Source organism: Vespa velutina, chromosome 6 (genome assembly GCF_912470025.1).
Source record: "Vespa velutina chromosome 6, iVesVel2.1, whole genome shotgun sequence".
NCBI lineage: Eukaryota > Metazoa > Arthropoda > Insecta > Hymenoptera > Vespidae > Vespa > Vespa velutina.
In genome coordinates this window covers 2,819,799-2,837,351 of record NC_062193.1, presented here as the reverse complement: position 1 = coordinate 2,837,351, position 17,553 = coordinate 2,819,799, and the positions used below count along the sequence as shown (strand labels likewise).

Here is a 17,553-nt window from a genome sequence, read left to right as displayed (position 1 = left end):
ATATTAATCGGAAAGAAAATAGAAATTTTGTGTTTTATTCGAAAATTTTTAATCTATTATAAATGCATATCCAAGTCTTGATTCATCAAAGCGTCGTTTATAACAAAGCTACGTTACGTTTGTCGATAAAACAAAAGTAATATAACTCAATTTAAGGGCTCGTGTGTATATATATATATGCATATATATATGTATATATATGTGTATATATATATATATATATGTATATATATACATAGACACACACTCAGTAAAGCGAATCCGTCCATCGAAAGTCTTCAACGGGGTAACGCACGTAACATGTGTCATACAAATGTCATTTCCAGGGCTTGCACGTGTGGGTAACGTGCAGCACATTACGTAATTCAAGCCTCACAAACAGGAGCAGTGAGTTACAGTTCAGTCCGGGGGAGTATCGGATCGGCATAGCCAAACGCAGCGCTCTAATTACAAGGTAAACAGGAAGATAATTAATTTCGAACATGCTTTGTCGAAGTTATATATGTACATATGTCGAATCTTTAGCTAATCGATTTCGCGAATACCCTATACATTTAATAATTCAATTTTTTAATTAATTTAAATCGTACAAGAAACAAATTTAGTTAGGTATGTGTAAGAGATATGCGTTATCGATTGTTCAGCATACAAAGTTCGTCGTCATTCAACTACCGTTGCCGTTGCATCTCGTGAATCTTGAATCGCTATCGAACTACCTAGCAAAGGCATCGAGTAATTAACCAGGAAAGTAGAAAGACGAGTAGTCTCGTTCCCGTCGAAGGGTAATTATCTGTAAATCGATGGTGGATAACGTAGTCGTCGTCTGGACTAACGAGACGAAGGGAAAAGAGAAAAAAAAGGGAGAGCAAGTTCGGAAAGTAGACGAAACGATTAGATGGTAGGAGAACCATTTTCTTCTTCTACTTCTTCTTCTTCTTCTTCTTTTTCTTCTTCTTCTTCATCTTCTTCTCCCTCCTTTTCTTTTTTCTTTTTTATCTTTTATTCCTTTTCTTTTTCTTCTTTCCTTTTTTTATCAAGTTTCTCGCGTCCTTGTGTAAACAGGCTTTTTCTATACTAGGGAATCGTACGGTTTTTTTTATATTCCCCAACAACATCGTTATTCGAGTGCATTCTTGAAGTTCGGATTCTTTTTATTTTTCTTCTTCTACCTCTTTTTTTTCTTTTCCCTCTTTTTTCATCAATTAATACGATCCATTTTACTCTTTTAATATAGAAAGAAAAGAACAAAAGAAACAGGGAGTCGATGAAAAGAATAGCTTTTGTTCGTTATCACGAATTACATTGATAATGAATAATGAGACTGACGTTGAAGTATTACGGGGAATAAAATCCCAAGCATTGTATCAGAATATACGTATAAATTAATGTTCTTCGTGTGGTAACTATACGATCACGTGTGTTTCTCTCTCTTTCCCGCGCGCGCGCACTCTCTCTCTCTCTTTCTCTCTTTTCCTTGCATTTATGGCATTACGTAAAACTCTTATACCTATGGTAACAGCAGTTATGAGAGATTGGATTCATGATACATTTGAGGAAATGGAAATGATTTTAATCAGTCGTATCGCAAGCGAGTACTTCAAGGATCGAATAATTCGTTCAATAGTAATACTTGAGCTTTGGTTAATCGTGATCAGTAGCAAACGCTCTCTACGTTCCGTTTTACTTTAGCCATTGGCGTAAAGAAGTTGATGTGTCGTTTATTTGACTCGAAGAATCTAAGAAGAAACAAAATAAAAAAATATGACGACAATAAATTATTTCGCGTTCGAGACTTTTTATTGTTAGTTAAAAAAGGAGAAAGAAAACCTAACTGCTCTCTCTCTCTCTCTCTCTCTCTCTCTCTCTCGAGAGAGAGAGAGAGAGAAAGAGTACGTCAAATCTTAAGAAGAGAGATATAAACTTTTTTTCTTATTCACGATTTCTTTCATGATAATGTGTACTCGTACACATAAATGCAACAATGCTAGATAACCAGATGCTTTATAAAGCGAATAAAAATTAATATAAGGTCTGGATGGAATAGAAAAAGGAAAAGAAAGAATTTCTTGATTCGATTAATCGTTAAAAATATCGACGGGGGTGCGAGAACCAATTTCTAAAAAAAGTTAAAGAGAAAAATTAAGAAAGAAAGAACGAGGAAAAGAAGAGGAGAAAATTCTCGGTAAAGTAATGTGATCATATTGAGAACGATTTAAAAAGAGGAACGAGAATGAGAGTTAAAAATGTTTCCATACCTGGGCAATACATTTCCTAAAGAAAGAAGAATAGATAGATGGATAGAAGGATAGTATTATTGAATATCGCTAGTTTTCTCCGAATTTCCAAGCGTCCTACGCCTGTGAATATACACGTAGGAAGACGCCAATGCTAGCGGGAGGATTTCGCATCACCATCCGAAGCGTAAAATCGTCCAGCAGTATATTTTTACGCCGTCCTCGTGATTTCTCTCGTCCTTTCCACCATGGCACGCCACTTTCTCCTCTTCTCCATCTTCCTCGTAGCTACAAATTTTCTCCCTTTTATTTTTTTTTCTTTTTTGTTTTTAATCTTCTCTCTGTCTCCCTCTCCGTCTCTTTCTCTCTCTCTCTCTCTCTTTCTCTCTCTCTTTCTCTCTCTATCTCTCTTTCTCTTTCTCTTTTTCTCTTTCTTGCTCTCTTTTCTTTTCTCTCTCTCTCTCTCTCTCTCTCTCTCTCTGTTTTTCTCTCTCTCTCTTCCTTTCTTTTTCTTTTCTATTATTTATGTAGCTTCGAAGAGAGACATTTTTTTGTTTACTCTTTTCATCGATTTTACAACAGAATTCCCAAACAGTACCTGTACGAGATACGTACCGTGTTTTCTAGTAAAAAAGTTTTTTTTTCTTGCTTCTTTTTCTCCGTCTCTCTCTCTCTCTCTCTCTTTTTTCTTTCTTTTTTTTTCTTTTTTTTTTTATAGAACCCAGAAATTTCGTTCCACGAAAGAGAAATTGCATTCGACTCTTAGTATTCGAGCGGTAGGATTGGTCGGATGGATGGGTAATAAACGTCCCTTACAAGAGCGAAATTTTATCTTTCCTCGAGAACGGAATTGAAAGTAGAAATTATACCAAGGTTTCTCTACGGGAAAGAGAAAGAAAGAATGTTCGGGTCTCCGGTTGAAATTTTATTCAGGAGAATCAATTGTGATCGGTGATAAGTTTAAGGTAATAACGTAAATGTTTTTAATCGTATGAATATTAATTATAAAAAACATATATATATATATATATATATATATATATATATATATATATAAATTTTCGTGTCGTTTGCCAACCCAAGGAAAACTTTCATTTGTATTTTTTCTTTTATTTGTTTTTCTTTTATTTCTCTTTTTTTTTTGTTTTTTTTTTTCCTTTTCTTCGTCGTTTAGTGTCTACAAGAAAATACTATACATGTTCGTATCATTTACATTTTCATGATTACTCCAGTATCTGACATAGCACGGACAAACGTGTGAGTATTTCTCTCATTTTCGAGAGAAGCGAGAAAGTACAGGAGCACGTGTGGGACGTCGGCCAACTAGAAAATGAATGACACTCCATTTTGTGAGTCGCTAAGGGTCACGGCTAAAAATCTCTTTTAGCTTTATCGTGTCTTCGTTGCATGTTGCATTTACGAAAAAAAGAAACAAAATTAAAGAAAGAAAAGAATGAAAGAGAAAAAAAAGAAAGAACATTTATATATATATATATATATATATATATATATATATATAACGTAAATGTTTAATTAACATTTCATCGAGTACAAGAAAAAAAAACGTATGAACAAAAATAAGAATTTATTTACGGGAAACGTATAAAAAGATGGGATAAGAACGGGTGATTGAATTGAGAGCGGATAAGACGAGAGAAAGACAAGGGTAGTAGGGATCGTGGGGTTAGGGATGGGAGAAAAGATGAAGGCGAGAGAGCGATAGACAAAGGGAGAAAAAAGAAAAAAGAATAAGAGAAAGCGCGCAAATATAAGTGTCGTATGTCTATTCAAACACCCTTTGCTTCGTCTCCTTCTCTTTCTTTCTTTCATTCTTTCTTTCTTTCTTTCTTTCTTTCTTCGTACTTTTGCAGCATCCACTTCGTATGCCATCTTTGTCCCTTTTTACACGACTTCGTTCTGCCAGTATGAGAGACCAAAGTCTAGGAGCTCTCCAACCTCATTGCATAATACATACATACATACATATATACATACATACATACATACACGGGACGTCGAACTGTACCAAACGTATATAAGCACCTACGTATACATTCTTCACTATCTAACACTTATATACGATACTTTTTCGTTTCTCCGAATCAATCTAGAATCGTTCACGATTGTTACTCGATAGCAGATTTATTTATATACATCTACGAACAAATCTATATTTACTCTTTTGGATTTTTTATTTACCACCAAAATAATTGTTCCACATTCTATTCATTTTATCGACAATTTCTTTTTTATTTCTTCCTTGTCCCCGTTATTAATTTTATACGCTCGACCTATCGATTCTTTATTCTTTTTATTACGAAAAAAATAAAAAGAAGAAGAAAAAAAAAAGAAAAAGAAAAAATAAGGAAAACTATAGCGCTTCAGCGTCTTCAGATTTTGATTTATAATATAATAAGGAAAAGGGAAATAAGAAACTAATTAAAGCTTCGTCGTTGATCATAAACGTAACTCGATCTATCGATTTATATTCTCGAGAGGCAATGACAACGACAACGACGACTACGACTGTGACTGTGACTGTGACGACTTGACCATTTCGTTCGACCGCAAATTCGATTCTCGGGAATGCGATTTGAGTCGCTGGTAATTGTATTATGTCCCACTTGCCGGAAGCACAACCCGATGGTCCCCCCCTCTCTCTCTTTCCTCTACGTTTCCCGTAGCTCGTGCTTGCCATAGTCTGCATTTCTGATTCAATTTTGTATTTCGCTTTCTTCGTCTCGTTCCTGTTAAGTATCGACCCGTTCGCGATGTTAAAAAACATTTCCAGAGATCGACCACGAGCGTCATTGAACGGCAGAAATTGGAACGATTCTACAAACTTTTTTCATCATTATTTTTTGTTAAAAATCTAAAAAATCTAAATAAATGTTTATACTTTGATAGTAGAGGTTCATTAAACTACACAAATACGTTCAGAGAATACATTTATAACGTTAAAGAGAAAGAGAGATAAATAGACAGACATACAGACAGAGAGAGAGAGAGAGAGAGAGAGAGAGAGAGAGAGAAAGGGAGAGAGAGAGAGAGAGAGAGAGAGAGAATGACCGCGTATAATAATAATGTAAAGTAAATTTGTATAATTAGTAAAATTCCGATTCAAAGACTTAGCAGCTAATTTTAACGTGAGATTGTTCGTTATCAGCGAATGGGTCATATATATATTTATATATATATATATATATATATATATATATATATATAAATAATACCTACATACATACATGCATAGATTTTCTATGGTGCCGTTGCATCGTGATTATCGACGTACGAATTATTTTCCCATTGTACCTGGGCAAATGTTTATTCAATAGGCAACCGATACATTATGCACATACATTAATTTCGAGAAACGAATACGATTTACCGTTAGCTTCCGGACAATAGTCGTTAATGAACGACGTTAACGATATATCGAACAGTGTAATAAACGAGGATGTAACGCAATTGACATGTTTTTTTCCTTTCTTCTCTCTCTCTCTCTCTCTCTCTCTCTCTTTCTTTTTCTCTCTTTCTCTTTCTTTCATCCTTGTATTTTGATAAAGAAACAATATGAATGAATTCGACGGCTCGCAAATGGAGAATATTACGAGAATATAGATCGGTTCATTTATTACGAGAAAAGGTGGACGATTTAAAAATGCGAATGTTGATTATAGAAAACAATCGAACTCGTTAGTAGACACTTAAAAATACTAGATACGAAATCTAGAGTGCTGCTAATGAAACATGTATATTATAGCCACGTAGACATATGTATGTATGTATGTACCTATGTTTGCACAGAGTGTTTTATACGTTCCTCTTACATTTTCCGCCCTTAAACTAACTCTCACGATCGCGTACAAGCGAGGGCGCGCTTTTTAAATCGGCCTTCTCAATTTAGAACAATACCATTCCCCTTCTATATGTCGTAGTTCATTATTCCGTTGTCACCAGACTCGCACGAACGTTCTTTCTTTCTTTCTTTCTTTTTTCTCTTCTTCTACTTTTTATGTTTTTTTTCTTTCCTTTTGTTTTTTATCCTTTTTTTCTTTCTTTAACGAGCAAAAGAATTCTCTATCTATTTCTCTCAAATTTCTTCATCCTCTTTCTTTTATTTTTCAGTTTCTATTCTTTATCGTACTATCAGATATCATTGAATGATATTTGAGAAAAATGTCGGACGAGTTTTTCTGAAAGATTTTCCGAAGATATTGAGAAGAGAAGAAAAAAAAGAGAGAGAAAGAGAGAGAAGGAACAGTTAAGGATGACCCTAATCGTAATTCCAGTGAGATCAGGATCCTGAAAATCGTATGGGTTGGATCTAATTTGTTGGCAGGGGAGATTAATGGTATCTACGCTGCTGCGGTTACTTCCCTTAGCTCGTAGTAGTTTCGAGGGTCGACCGTCTATTTCAGACGAAGGGTAGGAAGACGAAAGGAAGAAAGGGTGGACAAGGAAGATGAAGGTCGTTGGGGGAGAGTTTGTGAAATATAAGAAAGAAGCGAACCATTATTAAAATAACATTTAATTCATTTTTTTCATCATACACATAAATTATTACAATTTTTATATATTTTGTCCCTTGGAAATCAATTTTCTTTATATATACATGCATATACTTGAAAATTCTTTTGGTAAAATAGATGTTCGTAGTTCCTCTTCAGAAAAATAAATTACTTTGATGATCTCCACTTGACTAGATATAGATTGATGTCACGTTCAGAAAAAAAGAAAGGAAAATGAACGAAAGGTAAAATTAAAGTACGTGTGCGTAAGAGAGAGAGAGAGAGACAGAGAGAGAGAGAGAGAGAGAGAGAGAGAGAGAAAAGAGGAAAAGGTTGGAAGAGTCTTGCGGGAGCGTTAAGATCGAAGGTCCTCCAGGCCTTCGTTGAAAAAGCACCAGCGTGGACCCTTGGGGTCTGGCGCTTAATTGGATCGAATCGAGTCGAAGCAATGACGAGCGACGTGGAAGGAGAAAACGTCCAAGAGGGAGGAGGTGGTTTACTTCGACGTTGTCGTCGTCGTCGTCGTCGTCGTTACGCTCGTTTCACGTCTTAAATTTCAATTATTTTCGAGTCTCATGAACCGAATCGTCGAGGACCAGTCGAACGTGTTGGTTAATTTAACGCTGATAGGACAACTTTATCGTTCAATGGATTGACTCTCTCTCTCTCTCTCTCTCTCTCTCTCTCTCTCTCTCTCTCTTTCTTTCTCTCTTTTGCTCGATCTTCGTCGGTTGACCGCGATTAATTAGACTCGTCTCGTTTTATTGTGAATCGCATCCATTGTCGAATCTCTTCCATAGAAGAGTCATCGTTGTATTTTTTTTCTCTCTATCTCTCTTTTTCTCTCTCAGTTCAATTGGACCTAAAGTCTCGATCTCTCGTTCTCAGACCGGTAACGAATATTCCGGTACTTCGATATTCTTTTTTATTGTCTCACGAACCCCTTACTCTCTCTCTCTCTCTCTCTCTCTCTCTCTCATTCTCTCTCTCTCTCTCATTTTTTCTCTCTCTTTCTCTCATTCTCTCTCTCTCTCTCATTTTCTCTTTTTCTCTCATTCTCTCTCTTCCTCTTTCTCTTTCTTTCTCTTTCTATTTTTCTTTTTTCTTCATTGATCCCTCTCTTCGATAGTATCTTGTTACTCGTTAAGTTCGATCACTTCGTTTTTGTCTCGTGAAAACGAATTCTTCTCTCTCTCTCTCTCTTTCTTTCTATCGTAAAGAAGTTGCATTACATAGAAGAGCTTTCGATTGAGTTAATTGGAAAGTGAACGCACAGTCCGAACAAGCGAAGTTTTTCTTAAGATCACAGATAAAAGAAAAAAAAAAGAGAAAAAAACGGATACTTACATTGTATCTCGAAAGAATCATCTCTTTTGTAATCGCATTAACTTTTCGTAATGGCGATCTACGATTCTCATAGGGTCATCAAGGGAATCGTTAAAACCAATAACGATTAATAAGCCGCTTTATGAGTGTCTCTTCGGGAGAGAAATAGAGAGAGAAATAGAGAAAGAGAGATTTATAAAAGCCGCGAGAAATAGACATTAAGCACGTTCGTTTTATTTCCTTCGAATTAAATCGCCGAGCGAGAGGTTAAAATTTTATGTTACACGAACAACGGATATACCAGATTATTTTTCATGATTTTTGCGAACAATTAATTGGAAACGATGCCTTTAAGCATATATATATATATACACAGACACATATGAGGGTCTTATTTTAATCGACATTTTTCATCGACATTATAGATATTGTCCTAATGATGAATAAAAATTATTTTTATATCTTTTTTTATTTTTCAGAAAATTTATTATTGAATAAATAAATTCGTCAATGTCGTCCATTGAAACAAACGTGGCGATCAATAATAATAATAATAATAATAATAATAATAATAATAATAATAATAATAATAATAATAATAATAATAATAAAAATAAGAAAAACTTGTTCAAAATAACATATCGAAAAAAATGGGAGACACCCCGTATATGGTGGAATAGCGTGGTAAGTCGAGGTGGATCGGCGTGTCTTATCGCTCTTTATCGCGAAACGTTCTTCGGGAAGAGGTTTGCATAGCTGCTTTATAGGAGACCGTTAAGGAGGTCCCGTGTAAAACTCGCCGATCAAAGCTTAAAGGAATTTCCTGTTTATGCTTCGCGGCAAAGTGAAATTTAGATCCCCTCTCACGCTCTTTAGGCACTTTATTGCCCGTTACGTCCTTCCTTCCGAACTTTCTCATCTATCTAGAACTATTTCGCTCTCTTTTACCTCGTAATGCACAACATTTAATCCACGAATTTCTATCGTAATTCTTTGATACTCAAGTAACAGTTTTTCGATAATTCGAAAATTTTTCGAGTACTCTGTTTGTAAATAATATCGATCGTTAATCTCAATGAAATTTTCTATAAATCATAATTTGCTGATCGTTAAAAATGTTTACCCAACCGAGAAAATGTTACGTGCAATTTTCGAATTTGTAATTAAGGAGGCATGGTGAGGATTATATAAAGCAAAAGATCGTTGAATTATTTAAGACTAATTAATCAACGAATTGTAATTATTATAATCTCGATGACATCGTTAGTCAGTCAGCGTTCTTATAAAGTTCATATCGGATAGTCTCATTTCTTTCTGTAGATTTTTCCTTTTTTTTTCTTTTTCTTTTTTCAAAGGACGAAAAGAAAAGAGGAGAGGGAAGGAGAGAGAGAGAGAGGAAGAGAAAGAGAGTGAGAGTGAGAGTGAGAGTGAGAGAGAGAGAGAGAGAGAGAGAGAGAGAGAGAGAGAGAGAGAGAGAGAGAGAGAGAGAGATAGACAGACAGAAAGAAGAGAAGGTTAAACCTCCAGCCATAGTAGAAGGAGAAGATCGTGTCGATGCGTCTAGTCGGGCGTTACTTTTTCGCCTCTTTGCATAGGTAATTGCCTCCAACGGAGGATAAAGGTAGTAAGAGGTAGGATGAAAGGATGGTAGAAGCCTTGTATAAGGATGGAAGGGTAAGGGGATGTGGGAAGTGTTGCTGACGGAGGTTGGACAAAGGAAGGAAGATGATAGAAAAAATTGGATTCTACCCTTGATGTCGAAGCTAAATTTTCTCGCCTTGTAAATGTCTTCTTTTTCGATCAAGATAATAAAGATTTATATCATTGAACTTTTGTTCGTTTTAAAAGATTGACTTGCGTAAAATGTCAATGAAATTTTTCTTAACAATTATTTAACGAATTAATGAAGTCGAAAGAGATTTTGTATTTTGAAAATTATCCTTTCAATTTTCTAAAGGAAAATCGTACGTGACAGTGCTTGTATGCTTCATATTTCGTTGGATTATCGAGGACGATAAGTCGGGAGAAATATCGATTTAATTTACCAGGACGGGTACTCATTTAGGAGAAGCGGCTGCATAGAGTAGTAAGAGCCACTTCCGCCTTAATGAAACTTTGTTGACTTTCGAGGGATTCGAGATACTTCATTAGTTCGTCCGGCCGTTAAGTTTTATGAAGTGAAATTCTTCCTCGAACTTTTTGCACACTGTCTCTCTCTCTCTCTCTCTCTCTTTCTCTCTTTCTCTGCCTCTCTCTCTCCCTCTCTTTCTTCTTTCTATTTCAAAGGACATCATGAGACATTCAAAAATCAAACGGAATTCGATACGATGGTGCAAAGAAGAAGAAAGATTTTGAATAAAATGAATCTCATCCTTTTATTTTTCATGTCTCATTCCTTTCCTTACGAATTGCCTTTGAAATTTTCTCGAGGAAAGTTTATGTATAGATATCTATTCGTTTCTTTTTTTTTTTTTTTTTTTTTTTTTACGATCGGGTAATTAGCAAACTGAGAAAAAAGTTTTAAATAATTCGGATCTTTGAATAAACGTAGATAAAAAAAATCATAATTATTATTACTGCTTCTCACGTCGAAAGTTTCATACGAAGAAAAAAAAAAGAGAAATTCGGAGCGTGAAATATAAAATCTCGGCGGCAAATGAAATTGATATTTTGGAAGGAGAAACGAGAGTGAGAGAAAGAAAGAGAGAGAGAGAGAGAGAGAGAGAGAGAGAGAGAGAGAGAGAGAGAGAGAGAGAGAGGGTGGAATAAACCTTTTAACGTTCGTCGGGCGAATAATCGTGCTCGTTTAACGGGGAAAAGGCGCGAAACGTTCCATAAAATCATTCGGCCTTGAATTTCGAAATATTCTTCCTCCTGACGTCAGCAAAACTCTGACGATATGAGAACTGACTGGATTTTCTTTTTCTCTCTTTTACTTCGTATTACATACACTCTTACGAGCTTCCCTAACCACCTGACGTTCTATAGAGTCCTATCTATTCCCTTCCACTTACTTAGTTCGGTGGGGTAACGAGCGTAAAGGTATGAGCAAAGGTAGTGGGGAAACTCCGGGCCTTTCGATCCACCATCCTCAATTTGCTGCGGCTTTCGACGTAACGGTACCGAGATAATTGCGATTACATTCTGACTGGATTAAAAAAGAAAAAAGAAAAAAAAAGAAAGAAAAAAGAAGTGAGATAGATATATAGAGAAAGAAAGGAGACGTTACTTCGGACAATCGTTCTTTTTATTATCGACAAACTCGACTCGGGTTAAACGAAATGCGAGAAATTGTGAGTTTATACGAGGAAACTGTATTTCTGTTTTACATTATCGATTGAGAGTAAAGATTAAGAAAGAAACAAGATCTTTATGTTTTTATAAGTATTATTTGTTAATTTCATTTAAAAAAGTTTTTCTTTTCTTTTTTTGTTTCTCTTTTTTTGTAAGTGATAAATAATATTTTCGAATGTGTTTTCCCTTGTACAAAGATTTACGAACTTTATTGAAAGATCTTTTATCTCTTTCTCTTTCTTTCGAAGTTGTTATTGAAAATGTCCGAAACGAAGAAGAATAGAGATGCATTAGGAGAAACGGTTAGAAAAAGAAAGTAAGAGAGGGAGAAAGAGAGGAAGAGAGTGATATAGTATAGGATAGATACAGTCTCACGGCATGGTGATCGTCGAAAAGTTTTCTGAAAGCGAGTGTGTAGTCAGCAGTTTGTAAGTTCATGAAACTTGGCGGACAAGCGAGTGCGAGAACTAGAAAAGGGTAACTTGTCTAGTCGTAGCCGACGGAAATCACTTTAATATACTTTCTTTCCCACCTTCCTTCCTTCCTTCCTTCCTTCCTTCCTTCCTTCCTTCCTTCCTTCCTTCCTTCCTTCCTTCCTTCCTTCCTTCCTTGCTTCCTTTCTTCCTTCCTTCTCCATCGAAATTAGGAAAACTATCGTAGAAATTTTCATTGACATCTCATTTTAACTTTTTTTTTTTAATAGAATGTTATCTGTTGATTCTTATCATATAACCAACGACAAACGATATCGTTACGTGGTTATAATTTTTCTACATATGATATTGTTGGAAATATTAATATATTAGCTCAAAGAGAAAAAGATTAGTATTTAAATCGTTTTTACCGTTTGATCGTAATGACGATTGAACAAGGATTATTTAAATTAACAAGGATTGATTATTTTATGAAAATTATTTTAATAATAAAACAATTATATTAACATAATGATCATTTTATTAGGAGAGAACATCATATGGAAAAATATATGTATATATAATAAAATATAAAAATGTAAACAATATCATTCGTGGGTTTGTCGTCGAAGTCGGTATTTTATTATTGATCAATTAATAGTATAAAATAGGTGAACACCTATTGAGGTAATTTTCAAAGTTAACTCGTGAATCACTTCTCCTGCTTTTCGTCGTGGGCCTTCGAAGTGACATTTCCCGTAAGAGGAAAGAAAGAAAGGAAGATTATTGCGCAGAACTTTTAAATAATCAATGATTATCGAGCTAAGTAATTCATACTTATAGAATAATTAACGCAAAAAATGGCAATCTCTTAATATTTTATCGTACATTATCATCGAATAGATATTTATTACCGTTATTACAGTTAAGAAGGATTATTATTAACTAATGTAAATATTATTGTATTCGTATTCTATCGTTCATTACGTATGGATTATAAGCACGTACAAATTTTGCACCTATAAGTTTATGAGAGTACAAATAATAAAGTCCCGATTAAAAATATCGGGAAATGAAGAACAAATCGAAAAGCGATTTTTAATCATAATTTAATAAAATCACATGAAATTAATTTCTCGGTAAAGTATATTTATATAACAAGATTATCCTCATTTTCAATCGTTAAATAATACATCGTAGTACATATGCACGTACATATATATATATATATATATATATGCATATATATGTGTATATATATATATATATATATATATATATATATATATTTGTTATGTATGATGACAATTTGATCGTCGTAAAAAGAGAGAATAAAGAACGTGCGAAACGTATTGATCGCGTTCGCCATTTCGAACGTGTCCGCTATAACATTGTAGCAATCGGAAGAGCGTCGAGTGGCCGAAATAATTGGAGGACGCGGCAGGAATCGATCGATTTATCACACGACTGGTAAAAGATGGCGATATTCGCGTTCACGACGTAAATTAACGAATTAAAGATAAAATTGATACGACCTTTTCAATCTTGCTTTTCAGACCTTGATAATAACTATACCATACTATTCATATGTGTTATCTAGATAAAGAAATGTGTGATACTTAATATTTCTCTCACTCTCTCTCTCTCTTTCTCTATTATTCATATTTATATTTTACACTCGAAAATCAATGAACGTAACGTATATTCGTAAACACGAAGCAAGATCAATGGGTTCTCGTTAATCTTCGCATCGTTAAATAAAAATCTTCGTAGAAAACATCGTATGACCTCTGAAGTGACGTACTGTCTGAAGCGTGAAGCGGAAGTAGAAGAGGCAGGGAAAGAGAGAGAGAGAGTGAGAGGGGGCGCGGAGAGGATAGTGCAGGAGTTTCCGTCATCGTGCAAAATTAAATTTTTAACGAGCTTTCCAGTCGTCCTACCTCCTTCTCTCTCACTCCCTCTCTCTCTCTCTTTCTCTCTCTCTCTCTCTCTCTCTCTTACTTCCTGCCCCTTACCATCTTTCTTCGCGACTCTTCGTAGTTGCTCGGTGTACGAAGTAAATATCTGCACATCGGTAATTAAATTCGATTCGACCGCAGCACGATGAGCAATGGAGGAGCCTCTTACGAAGGAAAGAAATAACGGAGAGTGTTGGGGGATGAGCATGTGTCATACTCGAGTACTCTCTAGATATTTGTGTGTGCGTGTGTGTGTTTGTATATATTTCCGAGAGGACTTAAGAAAGCGACAGGGAAGAGCTCATCCAAAGCTCCAGGCGAACTTTCCTCTCGTTATTTACCACGAAACTATTTTGTAATTTAATGCTGTCTCTCTCTCTCTCTCTCTCCCTTTTTATCTCTATCTCCCTCTTTATCACGTAGTTTATCTTTCTTTTATTTGCGCGCGTACGTCGCAAATAACGTTTTCCCTGTAAATACGAAGGGAAATCGCGATGTTGTCGTCGTCTTCTTTGTCGTCGTCATCTCTCTTTCTCTCTCTTTCTCTCTCTCTCTCTCTCTCTTTCTCTCTCTCTCTCTCTCTCTCTCTCTTATTTTATTTTGAGAGATAAATCGAGGAATCAGAGCGAAAGGGAAGATCTTTCAGTGGGAGTAATTTTTCTTCGAGATTATTTTTTGAACTGAATATAATCTTGACATGGCATTCGAATGAATATTCCCACATTTGATCTTCGTCTCGCTTAATCAAATTACTCAGGATGTGTATTACGTACATGTTCGTTCTTTTATATAAATTTTATTCATCTTTAATTAATATTTCTGTTCTTTTCTTTTTCTTTTTTTTTTTTTTTTTCATTTTTTTTGGTTTTGTTTTTACCCCTTAACATTTACGTATCTAGACAAAAGGGGTGCTTCATAGGTAAATTTTGTTTCGGAACGATTTCAATTTAACAAGGAAATATTTTTGTTATAGGTTTCTTCTTTTTTTTTTTTTTTTTTTTATTAATTTTTTTCTTTTTTGAGAAAAGAGAGAGAGAGAGAGAGAGAGAGAGAGAGAAAGGAAGGGTGGGCATAGAAATAGCGACGGGTAAGGACGGCATTGCGAAATAATCCAAAGTGGCTCCTAACGGGAGCGTATGTCGCAGGGTCGCGAAAAAACACGCGTTATTATTAAAAAAGTTGAGGTTGTTATCTCGCTGGCATTCGCCCATTAATTGCGCCGCATCTCTGCTCACTCTCCTCCTGTCAAGTTTGTGTGCGTATACATGTGCGTGTGCTTGTGTCTGTCTCTGTGTATATTCATTCTTTCTAGTTGGTATCTGTGCGTAAAACGAAACGTACGTACGAGATATTTCGTGTTCTACTACGAGGCTACTAGACAGAGGAAGAGGGAGAAAAGGAGAGAAAGAGAGAGATTTAGCACTGAATGAATGAGTGAGATAGATAGAGAGAGAGAGAGAGAGAGAGAGAGAGAGAGAAAGAGAGAGAGAATAGGCGTCTGGACGTGCGACGACCCGAAACGTCCGCGTGCACCGGTGCAGTCGGATTAATAATTTCGTGATATTGCTGCCATTGTAACAGTAGCAATAGTAGCATCAGTAGCAGCCGTGTGCTCGTCTATCCTAACTATTCCAAGCAAGCGTGAGAATCCATCTGTCTGATCTATCTAAGGTCTATGTATCTCTTGAAATGGTGATAAATGTAGCAGTCTAATGCTATCATAATTTTACATTTCTCTCTTTACATGGGCTCTCAATCGATCTATATTATATTTAAGAAAATATGTGTTAATATACTAATGTGAAAATATATGTAAATATACTAATCTGTTAATCTTAAAGATCTTTAGTTTGATCAATCAATCAGATTTTATACGATGTATCGTAGTATATTCGAGAATTTAATGAATTCGAGAATATGTTTCGAGAATTTAAAATACGATAGCTTATAAATTGGTTTATCATGTTAACATCGATATAAACTTTTCTTTCTTTTCTCTATCTTCTTTTTTTTTTTTTTTGAATTATGTATTGCACGTCTGTACGAGTATAATTCGGAAATTTTCACGCTAAACTCCGGATATCGATTGATACGTTAACTCGAATTTAATAACGAGAAATCACGATGATTTTTCGTTTGTTAATACGATATACCTATTGCGTTTTCTCTCATTAAATTTCATTGTTCTGTAATAAATGTCACTATTCGATAGGAAAGGTTTCCTTTCCCTTTCCCTTTCTCTCTCTCTCTCTCTCTCTTTTTCTCTCTTTCTTTCTCTTTCCGTTGAAAAGATAATTATTTCTAAGGATTAACATTTCATTGTAAGGGCACTTCTCTATTAGGAACAGAATGAGTAGTCCGTTAGCAGTCAATTTCAAAGTCGGAGTTCTATGTTGCCCTACTCAGAAGCAACGAGTCAAACTCCTTTGAACATGGACAGACGAACAGTCCAGTATACTTGAACTGGAACATAGTCACATCAATTGAGTCGACGATGATGTGCTTTCCACACTCTCTCTCTCTCTCTCTCTCTCTTTCTTTCTCTCTCAGTCTCTATCTCTCTGTCTGTCTCCGCCTGTCTCCATCTCTTTCTCTCCTTTCTTCGATGCTCCCTTTTATAACAGTGATGTAATTCCTTTTTTGTTTCTCCTTTTCACGAAATAAACGTAATTTCGTTATCGTCATAAGACAAATCAAAAATAAATCATATTCATTATCAAAAAACAAGAAGATTAACGAATATATTATTTTCTAATTTATTATGTGAATTACAAAATATATGTTTCAATTACTTTTTTATTTTATCTCTTTCTCGATTTGATAATTTGATTTTTTTCTTTTTTTGATATTTTATATGTATGTAAATATGTACATACATCGTATATTTACAAAATAATTTTTCAATTAAACTCTGCTTCATATATCAAAATCCAATGATGACTTCGTAGTGGAAAGGATTAATGTTAATATTTATAAAATGAGATTTACATTTTCATGATATTTTATGAGAATTATTTCGAAGTACGCACAAACACAGTAGAGAATTTTTTGGAAATTTAAACAGGTATGCGACGTACATCGTGCTGGGATTGAAAAAAAGGAAGAAGGTTAAACGAGTCCTACGTTTTACGGAAGAGTGATTCTCGATATATGTAAGCAGAATATATAGTACATAGGTACTCTCGTTATGTTCGCTATCGGGAGTTTTCGAAAGCTTCGATAGGATATATACATAGATACATACATCGAAGCTTTTCAAAAGGATCACAGACGCATTTCGATAAACGGCGACTCGTATTAACGGCGATTCCCACAGCGAAGGATGTCGCGACGAAATATATAGGAAATGCAAAGAGAAAGAGAAAATATACATATACATATACACAGTTGTGTGTATGATGTATGTATATATATATAATATATATATATATATATATATATAATGTATAAATACATGCATACTTTATATACATATATACACACATGCGATGCATGTTTTTATCTATTTCTTTCTCTTTCTCTTTTTTTTTCGAGTGGTCGTCGTCGTCGTCGTCGTCGTCGTCGTCGCCGTCGTCGTAGTAGTAGAGGAGTTTCATTATCCTCACTTTTTAATAAGCAACGTGTACGCAAAACGGGGCGGGGATTTATTTTTTTTCGGTATACAAAAAGCAACGGGACGGGCTTTTCAATTCCGTTCAATGCGCGTTTCTAAACCTTCTATCTCTTCTCTCTAGTGCAAGTTTTCCTACAACTCTTTCTCTCTCTCTCTCTCTCACTCTCTCTCTCTCTTTTTCTCTCTCTGTTGCATTATGTCATG

At 35.1% G+C, this 17,553-nt stretch overlaps 1 protein-coding gene across 13 annotated transcripts in view; it reads left to right on the top strand.

The window, feature by feature from the left end:
* LOC124949704 (Down syndrome cell adhesion molecule-like protein Dscam2) overlaps positions 1-17,553 on the top strand; it is a 166,382-nt gene that overhangs the window by 8,344 nt on the left and 140,485 nt on the right. For 2 of the 13 annotated variants that reach the window (XM_047495287.1, XM_047495286.1), the window contains exon 3: positions 327-454. The exons of the other annotated variants lie outside the window; for them this stretch is intronic. The gene's annotated coding sequence lies outside the window, so the exon portion shown is untranslated. The remainder of the gene's footprint in view (positions 1-326; positions 455-17,553) is intronic. 13 annotated transcript variants of the gene reach the window in all.